Genomic DNA, 14,742 nt, shown 5'->3' with positions numbered 1-14,742 from the left:
TTGCAGGACTCTAAAACACAGAAACCAATTTAACTGTTTTAGAATCAAGGCTTTCCCATGTGCTGTTGTTTTTTTCTTTCCTATGCTGAGAACAAATTTTGGACAGTTTCCCACAGTATCTCATTGATCTGTAAGGTAAGGATATTCCTGGGGAGTTATAGAAATGTTACTGCAGCAGTATTGTGTACAAGCAATCCTTTAAAAAATAAAATACACTTTCATTAACTGAACTGCAGTGGAGAAGAGGACAGGCTTTTGACCATATAATTGTAATTCTAAATTCAACTAAAAAACCCTGTGATTTGGCAAAGTAATTTTAGGCCCTTTATTTAATAGTTTTATGGGATTCAAACAAGAACGAGGGTAACACTGTATACAACAGTGTTGTTTTACATAGAAAGTAACTGATCTGTAGAAAAGTATGACCTGAAAGAAGAGACAATGCATTAATTTTTCTAACACAAGAAAATCTTTAATATTTTTTTTTTCAAGAAAACAACAATAAATGGCAATATTTTAGGGGAAGTTTAGAATGCCAACTAGGAGTTAAGCAACAGAGTTATTAAGCAGTGAGCTGAAGAGAGAACAACAACATGTAAACTAAGGAAGAAGCAGGGTCAGAAAATGCTGCTGTCTGTTTTGAAGGCAAAGCGGTGCCTATGGGAGAAGCCAGAACCTCTTGGAATTTAATGCTGGAGATCCCTCCATTGGATTCAGGTTGTATATATCTGTAAATAAGCCACATATCATAAAGACACCACAGACTCTGTTGTACCTCATTGTCCAAAAGGGAATACAGTCCTTGGTAAACATGCCTTGTACCCCTGGAATCTCATGCCACATGGAGATTGAGGTGGCGTGTAGCAATGTAAACAGTTTCTCGGGGAATGGCCTGGGACTCCTACTTTGACCAGTAGGGCAATCTTTATGAACAGCGGGGGGAAGCTGAAGCTGAAAACTCCAAGCTGAAAACTGCCACATTGAAACGGCCCATCAGAATGTTGCCATATGGGCATGACAGGACGTTGAAGTTTTTTCTCCATTAACAGTCCATAGGAAGCTACCTTATACTGGGTTAGAGTCTTGGTCCATCTACCATAGTACAGTGGTACCTTGGGTTAAATACTTAATTCATTCCGGAGGTCCGTTCTTAACCTGAAGCACCACTTTAGCTAATGCTGCCACGGAGCACAATTTCTGTTCTCATCCTGAAGCAAAGTTCTTAACCCAAGGTACTATTTCTGGGTTAGCTGAGTCTGTAACCTGAAGCGTATGTAACCTGAAGTGTATGTAACCTGAGGTACCACTGTATTGTCTACTTTGAGTTGCAGCAGCTCTCCAGAGTCTTGGACAGAGCTTTTTCACCAGGTACCTGGTGAAATTGAACCTGGAAATTGTTATTTTCATTATTAACAATCCAATGAAGGCCACATTAACGCAATGCCAAATCATGCCAAATCACAATACAATCAAAAGAGCCAATGAAACAGTTCCGAATTAAACATTTTTGGATGACTTCCCATGTTCCGGCTATCAGGAGCTGATGTTATTCCTTGATCCTGTGCCAGTTCTCTTAATTAGTCCAAGTTCCACAATTCCGATCTTAATGCTTTGTTCTAGCAGCCACTGATGTGATGACTTCTGATCGTGTTTAATAAATCCAAATCGATTAACGTGCAGAGGGAATTTATATCCTGTAGCTGTGTGAAATATTTACCTTCTTCATTTCCTTCATGTTGTAATCACTCAATTTTCTTCAACATTGGCCCCCTCCTTCAAAAGCTCATTTCTAGGTGTGTGACAGCTTCCTTTTGCCTCTCTGAAACCAAAAGCAGAAAGAAGTCCGGCTGCAACTTCTGACTTACTTTCAGTGTTTATATCCTCGTTTCTTCTTACGAGCTGGTGTCTCACCAAAACCATCATAATTCAGAACTAGAGCTCTCTTTAGTTGGCAATGCTACAAATCATCACAGTATTTTGCACAGTCTATTCTTTCAAGCAGTCCGTAAAGAAAAACGATAAGTTATTGTTGAATTCCTCTTGCATTCTATATATAATTGTAATCCATTGGTGATTTCCTTCCATTAATAATTGACTCTTTTTCAATTGCCGATTCATAGCACAGCAAAAATAATGTATAAGTAAAACAAAGGCTCCATTCACTTACGTAGCATTCCAGTTACGATGACGAGAGTCCTCTCCAGATCAAGACCTTGGCACTCAGTGACTGATTCATTTCGCAGGTTATCTTTCTCTTTCTTCCAAAACACGTATTTTTCTTAAGATCAAATTCAGATACATTTTAAAAGAAACAGAGATACCGCCACTCATGGTGACCACATTGGGGAGTTTCCAATACGTGCAGTGCTGTGCCCTCTGTGTCCCTGTCTCTGCATTCCATAAGAGAGAAGCAGTTATTGGACGATCTGCAAGAGAAAGCTCTCCCCCCCCCAACATTCAAGGGGGGCTTGCAAGGATAATCACTCCCAAATTCAGGTATGTAGCCATGTTGGCCTGACGCAGTTGAAATAAATAAAAAAATAAGAAAATTGTCCAGTAGCACCTTAGAGACCAACTAAGTTTGTTCTGGGTATATGCATACTATCATTGCCTTTTTCTTGTAGGGCCAATTGCAGTTGTTTACAGTTATCAACAGGTTTCCCATACCCACTGAGTCTATCACCCATCTCCCACTACCCTTCTGAGAAAAGCCCCACCCCACCCTCCCACTATACATAAGGATCTGGTGACTTCTGTTTCCGTGTGTCTGAAGAAGTGTGCATGCACAAGAAAGCTTATACCCAGAACAAGCTTAGTTGATCTCTAAGGTGCTACTGGACAATTTTATTGCTTTGTTTTTGTTTTTACTCCCAAATAATCCTCAGTTGACTGCATGGCTGGCATCTTCTACCATGGGATCAGCAGTTCACCATGGTGGCAGCACCAGAAGTCGAACCTGCAATCTTCTTTATGCTCTACATGTGATCTCCTCTGCCTTCCATGCAAAATATATATTGGATGGTTTAAGCCAGCCTTCTCCAAATGAATGACCTCCTAATGTTTGGGACTACAACTCCTATGAGTCCCAGCCATCATGGTGAATGGTCAGGGAGAGTGGGAGTTGTGGTTCAAGGCATTTGGAAGGCACCAGATGAGGGAAGGCTGGTCTATTTAAGAAAATATGCAAATTTATGCATTAAACGTGAATAGTACTTTTTGAGCACCCTCAATCTGACCTTCATGGCTACATGCAGTGCCAATGCCACATCACAGTTTGTATATTCCTTGGTACACTATGTATAAAGCTCTTGTTTGCTGCAGCAGCAAATTTTCATAGTGTAGGGGAACTTTGCATCTTAAGCATAGACAAATGTCTATATATTTTGAGTCCATTATATAAATGGAGGATTCCCATAGAAAAAGAAATTACTTATCAAGGATATGATGCATGAAGAATGAGATTTGCCGATCAGTAAAATGTAAGCATTAAAACAGCACAAGAGAAGCCAGTGTGATTAAGCCAAACTGTAAAGAGACTAAGAAAAAAAGATCATTAGTGGCATGAAGAATTTAGTAAATAGGATGATGGGACAGATTTTGTGAAGGAGCTGAAGCCAGCAAAATAGAATAATTAGAAACACTACTACAAATGAGTGTTAAAATGGTAAGCATCTTAGCAATAATTGCTTCAAGAGGATGCTGAATATGGGTTGTGTGTATAGAGAGTGCTTTCCTTTCAGAACTGAGGAGATAAATTAGAACTCAAAGAACACTTGGTATACATTTCTCCCCCTGTCACTTGGATCTTATGGAGTGCTTCAGTCCTTATGATCTGCATTTTGTAGATTTTATGCTCCAAAGCAATGCATTCTGATTATTCTTGAGATGTCTACATTAATTCTACTGCTGACAATATGCAAAAAAAGAAAAAGAAAAGAAAAAGAAAAAGAAAAAGAAAAAGGAAAAGAAAAAGAAAAAGAAAAAGAAAAAGAAAGCTTAGGAAATGACAATACAAATGTGCAACAGTGTTGCATATTCTTTCCTCATCAAATCTGCTTCAGGTTTTGGTGCCCTGAAGCAGAAAAGTGTTCTCTGCCTGCCTGCTTCTGTAACCATCTGGACCTTTCAGAAAATCAGGTTTGCTATTTATTCTAGTTTAATGCTAAAGAGGCAGGAGAAAACCCTTTAGACCCATGCTTTCTAGGCATGAGACAAACAGAAGTATGTTTGTCTCATGCCTGTCAGACCATTGATCTGTTGAAGTAAGAGTAGAGAAATCACAACTAAGAAGCTCAAATCATGTATAAAAAAACCCAACACCCTTTTTTGGAAATCAATGCCCCGGCTTTAACATTCAAAAGCTTTCCTTGCATAATATTTACAGTCACATGCTTCCCTCAGCATGGGCTTTCAGTCTCTTCCAAACAAATGTATTTTCCTCCCTTTCCAGAGCTCAGCACTTTCAGCCTTCTGTATCTCAGGCCATGCCTTGGAGCTCCTATGAGAGATTTCCACCTTTACCCTATCCTGCAACTTTGCTCTCTTTCAAGCAGAGAAGAAGCACTCCAACACTTTATTCAACATTAGCAGTGTTCACAGTGGATTCCAAAACAGAGTCACATTGCTTCATATAAAATGGAGTCTCTCCTTCACTAGATAGGTAAAGGTAAAGATAAAGGACCCATGGATGGTTAAGTCCAGTCAAAGGCAACTATGGGGTTGCGGCACTCATCTCACTTTCTGGCCAAGGGAGCAGGCATTTGTCCACAGACAGCTTTCCGGTTCATGTGGCCAGCATGACTAAACTGCTTCTGGTGCAATGGAACACCATGACAGAAGCCAGAGAGCATGGAAATGCTGTTTACCTTCCTCATGCAGCAGTACCTATTTATCTGCTTTCGAACTGCTAGGTTGGCAGTAGCTGTGACAGAGCAATGGGATCTCACCCCATTGCGTGGATTCGAACTGCCAACCTTCTGATCTGTAAGCGCAGGAGGCTCAGTGGTTTAGATCACAGTGCCACCCGCGTCCCTCTTAAAAATAAAGCACTAATGTGTCTTTATAAGTACACTTCTCTTCATGTGCCTGTCTTACACTCAGAGGTTAGTCTTTGGCATAAGATTCCCCATTTCCCTAACATCCTATATGTTGGCTTTAAGTAATGTTGTTATTTGTTCCTGCTCTTTTGCTGTTCAGGTCTCTCACCCAGGCCCTGAACTTATGACCCTACATTACATTGACCATCATGAAGAAATCAGCTCTGATTCAAGATGTTCTGCTGTTAACTGTGTGGGCTACTCCCTGCAAATAAGGACATGACCTCTCCATGTTGGTGTTAGAGTTTGATCTCTGTGGTAGGATGGAGGTAGAGGGTGTATGTGTGATTGCCTAGTGTCTAGGCCAGGAAAAAAACTCAGCGAGGAATAAAACAAGCTTCAGGGAGCTGAATTTTCTTTTAAAGTAAAAACACAATGAACATGAGATTGTCTATTAGAGGAAACAGTCCCTTGCGGACCAGGTCTTTTAATGAACTCAGATATCACTCAGTGTGGTTCATGTCAACTGAAAAAAGTGAGCTTTATTGATTTTCTTGAGAGCAAATGTCCTTTTGTATCTTAGCAGACTGCTTGTCTCCATTGGAGACAGTAAAATGCCTTTTATGAATATATAGAGAATTTATTTGCTTTGGCTGTAGCCCAATCCTGCAAGATTGTTTGGTAGTCCCATAACTATGGCTTTCCTATGGACCTTCCTTCCTGTAATGTTGGGAAACAGTTTTACACACATGGTTAGGCCTTGGTTGCAACCTAAGCCCTTAGTGTCTTTTGAGCAGACTCAAAAGTCATTGGAAGCTTAAGATGAAAGTGCCAGTATTTTCATTCTCCCATTGCTGATGTAACATGATATCTATGTTTACTGTTATGTCTGGGAAGAGGAAGAGGAGGAGGAGGAGGAGGAGGAGGAGGAGGAGGAGTTTGGATTTGATATCCTGCTTTATCACTACCCGAAGGAGTCTCAAAGCGGCTAACATTCTCCTTTCCCTTCCTCCCCCACAACAAACACTCTGCGAGGTGCGTGGGGCTGAGAGACTTCAGAGAAGTGTGACTAGTCCAAGGTCACCCAGGAGCTGCATGTGGAGGAGTGGAGAATCAAACCCGGTTCACCAGATTACGAGTCCACCGCTCTTAACCACTACACCACACTGATTCTCTCAAGTGAAGTTCTGTAACTTCCGCTCTTTGTTTTCTTTCTCTCTGCTCTCAGACAGAGAAGATATGTGTGAGACACTCAGCTCACACTAGCCATGTTTGTTTGTTTTAATTCACTGTAAATAATAAAGAAATTCAGAATGCCACATATCTGAACAGTCTGCTACCTGCTGCTACTCTGCTGCAGCCCAGAGGGAGGTTATTATACCTCCCCCTGCATATGGGGGCTTGCCAGTAGAAATTGGCACTGCCTTTAGGTGTCATGGTTGTATTGCCCTTTGCAACATCATGGGGCTAGCTTTGCACCCAATTTGTAGATAATTGAGCTACAATACTAAACAAAACTGTTGGTCTCAGAGCATGGTCTGAAGGTGTTATGTACTGAAGTTCTCACCCTGGGCCAGCAGAGGGAAACTGTAGATCGTTTTCACTCAGGTCCACATATGCAAATAAGGAATTGAAAGTGACGTTCAGTGATTGGATAGTTACAGAAAGTTGTTACTGTTGCTTTGTAGTGGAGCTCTATATAAGCAGGTTGGCTGAATGCTTCAGTTCAGTTCTGTTCTGGCCTGTGAACAAAAAAGAGCTGTCTGAAGAATCACTGTGTCGTCTGATATGTTCACCCTCAACTTAACAGAAGACACACAATGGTGTAACCTTGCTGAAGCGAGCAGGTCTTGATCTGGTCCCTGCCTGGATGGCAGACTCCTAGGGAAATACATGTATGCTACCATGAATTCTATGATTGAAGAAGGACAAATTATGAATGAACTAAATAAATAGGAGTAAATCTCATCATACTCAGCGTAGGATCTTATTGGAAGTGAGACAGTCCAAGGTGGGTGCATTCCCTGCTCCCTCTACACAACTATTCTGATCCCAAAGTTTTATTTCCTATTGTGCTCCCCATTTATTTCTACTATCTCTCATTACATACCCCATGAATCTGTTATGGTCATTTTGAGAACAATTGTCCAGCCTCACTGGTCTATTGATATAGGTACTTATATTTTACTATGAAATACTATTGACAAATGCTTCCATTATGCCTTTGGAAGCCTGTCTCTCTTAAGTTGTAATAATGCAAGGTGAATGAACTCTGCACACTATATCTTCTTGTGCAATCAGAATCAGGCAGTCTTCCTTTAGAACTCATTAAAAGATTAATCAAGGACTCGGAGTGTAACCTAGTGTGTCAGTTCCACAGATACACTCCTCCCCACCTTTAACAATTGAATAATAAAGCGCAAAAACCAAGGCTTACAGTGGAAGCTCTGAGTGACCTTCTACTTAAAAGAGTGGTATTGGAGGCTGCAAGAATCTAATTGCCATGGTGATTTTAAAATGGCTTCAATTTGAATTGCCTGATGACATATTGTGCTCTGTGATCATTTTAAAGTTTAATCAGAACAGATTGTTTCCTATTAAGTGCAAGATAGCATTGTTTTTCTTTTTAAAAAAATGACAGCAATCCCATAATACTCCTGGAAGGAGCATCTTGCTTATTATTTATGTATTTTGCATGCTCCTTCTTCTAAATTCAAGCCGATTATTCATGAGCGTAAATAAAAACAGACAAAATATACAGAGTGCAATATATAAACATTCCACAGCTTACTAATAAAATTCAATCCAATATGGGGAAATCCTATGGCAAGATTTGAAAGGATGAGAGCTTAAGATACAGTAGATCTAGAGCTCAGATGGCTGATTCTCAGCAAGCCAAAGATACACAGACATAACTTAGGGTTGCCATACTTCAAAAATCAATTTTTTAACAAAAAAATCACTTTTGAAATCCTGGTAATGTCTGGGAAAATGGCAGCCCTGGCATAACTTGCTCATCCTGTCTTAACTGGGGCTCAGCTGGTCAAGGTCAATGTAAGTATGAAAAAAAGGCATTCCAGGACCATGGCTGGACCAGAGAAAGTGAACTTAGGCTGAATCCTAAACCTGTTCAGCTCAGTCATGTGACAGAGCAACCCAGCATAGAAGACTGTTTTAAAGGCTAGTTTTCCCTCTAGCAGGATTAGGCAGAAAAACAGAAGCCCTACTGCTGAGCAAAGTTTGGATCTGGTGTGAACACATTGCTTGTACTACCCTAAATCTACCACTGTGAGGAACCTTCAGTGGCCCTGTGACGTTAACATATGAGAGTGCTGGAGGTGAAATAGTTAAACAGGTTACCCAATCAGGACACAGGGGGTGGAGTCAGAGGGACTATAAAACCAGCTCTGGGAGTGGCCAAGGGAGGAGTTCGTTGGGAGTTGGTCGGTTGGTTGGAGTGGGTATGAATTGGAATAGAGTCTGTGGGTAGGTTGAGTTAGTGTAGCGAAATAAGCTGAGTCAGGAACAGTTAGGAGCTAGGAAGACAAGTAAATATCTGAGAGGTGGTTTAGTGAGTGAGAGCAGGTAGGGAAGTTATAGGTCTGGATAGGCACCCTATGATTGTAATTGACCGATACCGCTTATGAAACCACACACTAGTTAAACTGCAATAAATAAACAGAAGTTTATGTTCCAATTTAAACCTGGCTGGACTCAGTATTGTACCAGGTAGGGCCTGGGCAGTGGCAGCGAGAAATAAAGTGGTGGCACAGGGATCAATAGACGGGGACCCTGTGTAATCGCCACAGGCCCAGAAATGGGGGAAGACTTTGTCAAAATCAGACTCCAAAGCATATTTGCCCAATTTGTTCTGGGCAGCTCATGAAGCAGATTGGTTTATGGATTCGCTTCTGAGAGTTGTGTGCTGCCTCCATTTCTCAAAAGTGGAGCATCTCCACCTCCATCATCCAGCCCGGACACTGAGATTCAGCTCTGAGGGCTTTCTGATAGTTCCCTTATTGTGAGAGGTGAGGTTGCTGGGAACCAGGCAGAGGGCCTTTTCAGTAGTTGCACCCACCCTGTGGAACGTCCTCCCAGCAGATGCCAAACAGATAAACCATTTGTTTGGTGTTTAAAAGGCATTTGAAGGCAGCCCCATTCAGGGAAGTCTTTAGTGTGATGTTGTGTTGTGTTTTTACAGTTGTTGTTGTTTGTTAGGAGCTGCCCAGAGTGGCTGAGGCATCATATAAATAAATTAGGATTATTAGGATTAAGATTAGAATTCTTACCACTGTGTGCTCTGAGTGCACCTACAGCAAGTCCCTTTGGGAATGATGGGACATACTTAGTTCTGGGTCATTTATTTATTTTTAAAATGAACTTTTTAAAGATGGGAAGGTTGGTGTCGATTTCAGTGGGTCCCCAACAATTGTCCAACTATGATAGGTGCTGATGCAACACATGAACCTCAAACAACAAACTATAGACTCATAGGCACATACTACTGGCAATTCACAATTTCTAATGAAGAGGAAACCCCTCTTCTAATGCAGAGAAATTTCAAAAATTTCTTTGGTTCCTAAATTTAGAAATTGCTATGATTTTTCAACTCGCCTCTGCTGAAAGCACTTTAGCAGATATTATGTGGACCAAGAGCAATAAGACCCAGCCTAAATACAGTTACACAGCATTTATATGGCTCACTTTAGTTAGCCTATTGGAAAGGGAGTTTGGGATTTTAAAGCTACAGCATCATATGAAGCTCTTGAGACTGTGGCCTTTTGATTAGATTTCTAGAAAGCTTTCAGCTGGAGACAAGTAAATCATTTCTTCTTCTTTTTTTAAAGCCAGCAATGAATTAGGAGTGACCTGACTGACCCAAGAAGATATGGAGCACTGTCAAGAAAGATACTATTTGTAAAACCCCATCAGTCCTGCTGATAATTAAATGTGCAGAACTGGGGAAGAAGTCGAACAGGAGCCAAGAAATGGTAGAGCAGTAGGAGGAGAAAGTCAGGGATGGGAAGGCACAGAAAGCAAACTTGGACTATGGTGGTTCTAAAAGAGTAAGGAATTAATTAAAAGATACGGGTAACCTTTCCTTTGGCTTATAAATAAAGCACTGCTGGAGTAGTGTGTGTCTCCCATAGCACATCATTTGGCGTCCCTCTTGCTTTGCTCTGAAATTCAGTTAAATCTAGAGGCCTGCTGGCAAAGCAATATTTGAAAGCAATACATTAGGGATGGGGGACCCTCAATTCCACAGGAGTTATGGAGCTACAACCCTTATCATTGGATGGGGCTATCTTGGCTGGAGCTGATAGCAGTTGGCGTTCATTTGGAGGGCCACAAGTTTCCACCCCTGAAATATTGGTACCTTAGCTCTTGACAATACAGATCCCTTCTCTCTAGCCAATGTGATGTCCAGTGCTGGACTGAAATTCCCACCAGCCCCTAGCAGAGACAATGTTCATGGATTATTGGAACTGTAGCTGACCATCTTTATGGTACCACAAAGAAGGCTGATCACCAAAGAATTGATGCTTTTGAATTATGGTGCTGGAGGAGACTCTTGAGAGTCCCATGGACTGCAAGAAGATCAAACCTATCCATTCTTAAGGAAATCAGCCCCGAGTGCTCACTGGAAGGACAGATCCTGAAGCTGAGGCTCCAATACTTTGGCCACCTCATGAGAAGAGAAGACTCCCTGGAAAAGACCCTGATGTTGGGAAAGATGGAGTGCACAAGGAGAAGGGGACGACAGAGGATGAGATGGTTGGTTAGTGTTCGCAAAGCTACCAGCATGAGTTTGACCAAACTGCGGGAGGCAGTGGAAGACAGAAGTGCCTGGCATGCTCTGGTCCATGGGGTCACGAAGAGTCGGAAACGACTAAACGACTAAACGACTAAACAACAACAACAACCACAGCTGACCATCTGGATGGCACCACATTGACTACCTCTTCTCTAACTCATTTCCTCTCCCACTTCACCTCCTTCATATCCCCGCTTTGTCCTTCCTCTCTATCTTCTGAACAACTTGATTTTCCAGCCCTCCTTTCCTAGCCATATAGTTTCCAATAGCCTGGAGACTTCTCTGGCTGCTGCTCCCACTGCAACCAAAGAATGACACATGTCGGGTGGACTGATACCTATTGGGCAAGAAAGCTACGATGTTAGAAGGAAGCACAGCTTATTCTGCATCTTTGCATTGTCCAGCATTGTCAAAAATGAAACTTCTCTTTTTTCAGGGCCAGTGGGCTGTCAAGTAAATCTGTAAATGCACCCAGCAGCTTGCCAGTGTCACAGGAAGGGCCCCAGTGTTACAGGAAGCCTTGCATATGGTGTCTGAGTCAAAAGAATTACAAGTTCTTCCAGCTACTAAAAAGGCCAACCTGCAGACTTCTGAGGCTGCTAGTTTTGGAACTACTTACTATTTATTTTGTCAAATGGTTGCATGTCTCCTGTGTGTATAGCCTGAGGCTTCTGCCACAATCAATTGCAATGCATTTCCAAGTGTTGTTTTTTTCTGAGCTGCATTTGTTTGTTGTGATGAAACTAGGTGGTTCCATAGCTTGATGATAAAACACATGCTTTGCATGTCTAAGTTCCTATGTTAACTCACCAGCTAGTGAACTTACCTAATCATAGGACCCAACTCCTAGGGGCCAACGGGTCTTCTGTTGGTTTCTATTTCCCTCACTGAGCAGCAACTGCAGTCACAAGACATTGTTTTTTGTTTTTTTTAATATAAATATTTATTAAAGTTTTCACAGTATTACATAATGAAAAAGAAAAAATACAAAATACAAAATAAAAAACAGTTAAAAATAATTCCATCTTTTCATCACTTATCTTTCATTTACTTGTTTCCCGGATCTCCTCATACCTCCCTTTTTTGTATTCCAGTTCAATTTATTAATTCAGCAATTCCTTTCCCTCCTTATTATCCTGATCTTTAATCCCATTACAGCTAGAAACCACTTAACTTCAATCAAACATCATTCTAACATTCATTAATCACAAGACATTGTTTTGCATTCCACAGTCCAAGTTACTGTTGGATTCCCACGGGAATGGAAGACTGGATGTGACGTACACTGGTTTCCTGTTTTTCACTGTTCTCTCGGTTTCTTTGTTAGAGAGACGGTTGCTTCTCTGCTCTCACAGAGGCAAGATGCATGTTTGTATTCTCTCAGCATAGAGTGGAAATAAAGTTAAGAATGTGGCACATACTGCTTATCCTTCTGCTGTGTGGACTACTCTGCTTGGGCTCAAGATAAGATGAGCCTGTATCAGCTTCAGATGGGCCGAAGCTCGTCAAAATCTCACATTTTTACCCCCTCTAAAATATTTGAGCCCCCCTCCCCAGTTGATAGGCATTGTCATTCAAATGGTGTGCGTGCACCACATCACAGGATCAATTATGTGGGGTGGGGCTTACCTGGATCCCCCAATATTTTATTCAAGTTGGTAGCCCTGTATCTAATCATTAGACTTTATAGGCGGGAAGCAGGCCAAGCCGAGCACTTTAAGGTCCTTCTAGTATAAAGAGGCCAGACTAACTCTTCCCCTGAGATAATGGGTCCAAGAAGTGCTTTACTTTGGCTGGATTGTAACCAAGCTGGCGAGATTAGGTGGGTGATAAAGAAAAGACTGTTGGTTGATGTGCTGTATAACAGGGATACAGAACCTGTGATCCTCCAGATAGCTGATGAAGTACAGCTCCCATCATCCACGGACATTTGCATGAGTGGGAGTCAGAATGCAACCACACCGGGAGGGCCACAGATTTCTTTTCCATGATGATTTGATCACAACATTTGTAATGACATATTCAACAATTGTTTCATTTTCAGTGTGATTATAAAGGGCTGAGTGTGCTATTATTTATTTAGTTGACCCCCCCCAAAAAAAATACACGTTCGGAATGGAAAATCCCAGAGTTACACAGAGAGAGAGAGAGAGAGAGAGAGGGAGAGAGAGAGAGAGAGAGGGAGGGAGGTTTTGCAGGTTTTGTTTCATTTTTGCATTCAACTTGTCCCTCTTGCTTGTCTTCCTAAGGGGGTAGGCAACCTAAGGCCCGTGGGCCGGATGCAGCCCAATCACCTTCTCAATCCGGCCCACGGACGGTCTGGGAATCAGCGTATTTTTACATGAGCAGAATGTGTCCTTTTATTTAAAATGCATCTCTGGGTTATTTGTGGGGCATAGGAATTTGTTCATTCCCCCCCCAAAAAAAAAAAAATAGTCCGGCCCACCACATGGTCTGAGGGATGGTGGACCGGCCCACAGCTGAAAAAGGTTGCTGACCCCTGTCCTAAAGGATGCTTTGCATAGAAGAAAAAGTGGAACCAAAGTGCTACACAGAAGATCTTCTGATAATGTTTGACTCCTGTTAAACTGGGTTAGGAACACAGAAGGCTGTCTTACTGAAAGTCTATTGGGCCATCTACCTCAGTATTGCAAACACTGATTGACAGAGATTGAGACAGGAATCCACTCCGGATCTGCCTGGAAATGCCAGGGATTAAACTTGGGACTTTTGCATGCAAAGGAGGTGATTTATTACTGAACCATAGCCCTCTCCGAATTCCACTTGCATTTCAAAAGACTCAGGTATTCACATCTAGAGGACTTTGCTCATGTGACTTTGGTGTTTTTCAACTTCAAAATTTGTACTCTTACAGTGAATTGCATGCAGCTCTGGATAGTTCCTTGACATTCAAAATACATTTGGGGGAATATATTGGGATGTGGTAGAAAGAGGGCCTGAAGCCTTTTGATCCCAGCCCCTATGAAGCCACTCCATTATAAATTGAAGAATGCTTTGTGATTAAAAAATTGACAACAGCCTTGGCTAGTGTGGAAGGGGAAATAATGAGGTTACCTTCAGGCAGCACAAGTGGATTCCTGGTTGTGCTTTGAATGTTGAAAGCATTTAATTTTTTAACTCCTAGACATGAGTTGTCAACCCCAAACTGCACTGCTGCCTCTAATCTTTCATCCCATTTCTTTGGGCCAGACCAGACATGGCTGTTCCCTAAAAACCAAAACCAAACCAAAAACAGAGTCTGCCTATCTAGTGCCTCTATCTTCATCACATTCAGTAGAACCTGACCAGGATTTTGGACACCATAAGCTCCTTTCTCACATGCCTTGTAAATAAAATAAATGTGCAGAAGAAGGGTGACTGGCCCTACCTGTCATGCGCCACTCTGATTTTGCCTTGTCAATCATGCCCCAATGTACACTCACTGAGTGGGATGAGTGAAAGCAGTGCATTATGAAGAGGAACAGAGAGCTAGTCACATGGTTTCCATTTAGTGGCTGTGGGAGAACTTGGGCTGACGACCACTTATTTAGGGTAAAGTCTAGGTTAACCCTAGTGGGACGCGGGTGGTGCTGTGGTCTAAACCACTGAGCCTCTTGGGATTGCCGATCAGAAGTTTGGTAGTTTGAATCCCTGCAATGGGGTGAGCTCCTATTGCTCGGTCCCAGCTCCTGTCAACCTAGCAGTTTGAAAGCTCACCCAAAAGTGCAAGTAGATAAATTGGTACTGCTGTGGTGGGAAGGCAAATGGCATTTCCATGCACTGCTCTGGTTTCAGTGTTCTGTTGCACCAGAAGTGGCTTAGTCATGCTGGCCACATGACCCGGAAAAACTGTCGGTAGACAAACACCAGCTCCCTTGGCCTGTAAAGCGA

Source organism: Podarcis vaucheri, assembly GCF_965113315.1.
Source record: "Podarcis vaucheri genome assembly, chromosome: 8".
NCBI lineage: Eukaryota > Metazoa > Chordata > Lepidosauria > Squamata > Lacertidae > Podarcis > Podarcis vaucheri.
Note: the sequence above shows the minus strand (reverse complement) of the source record.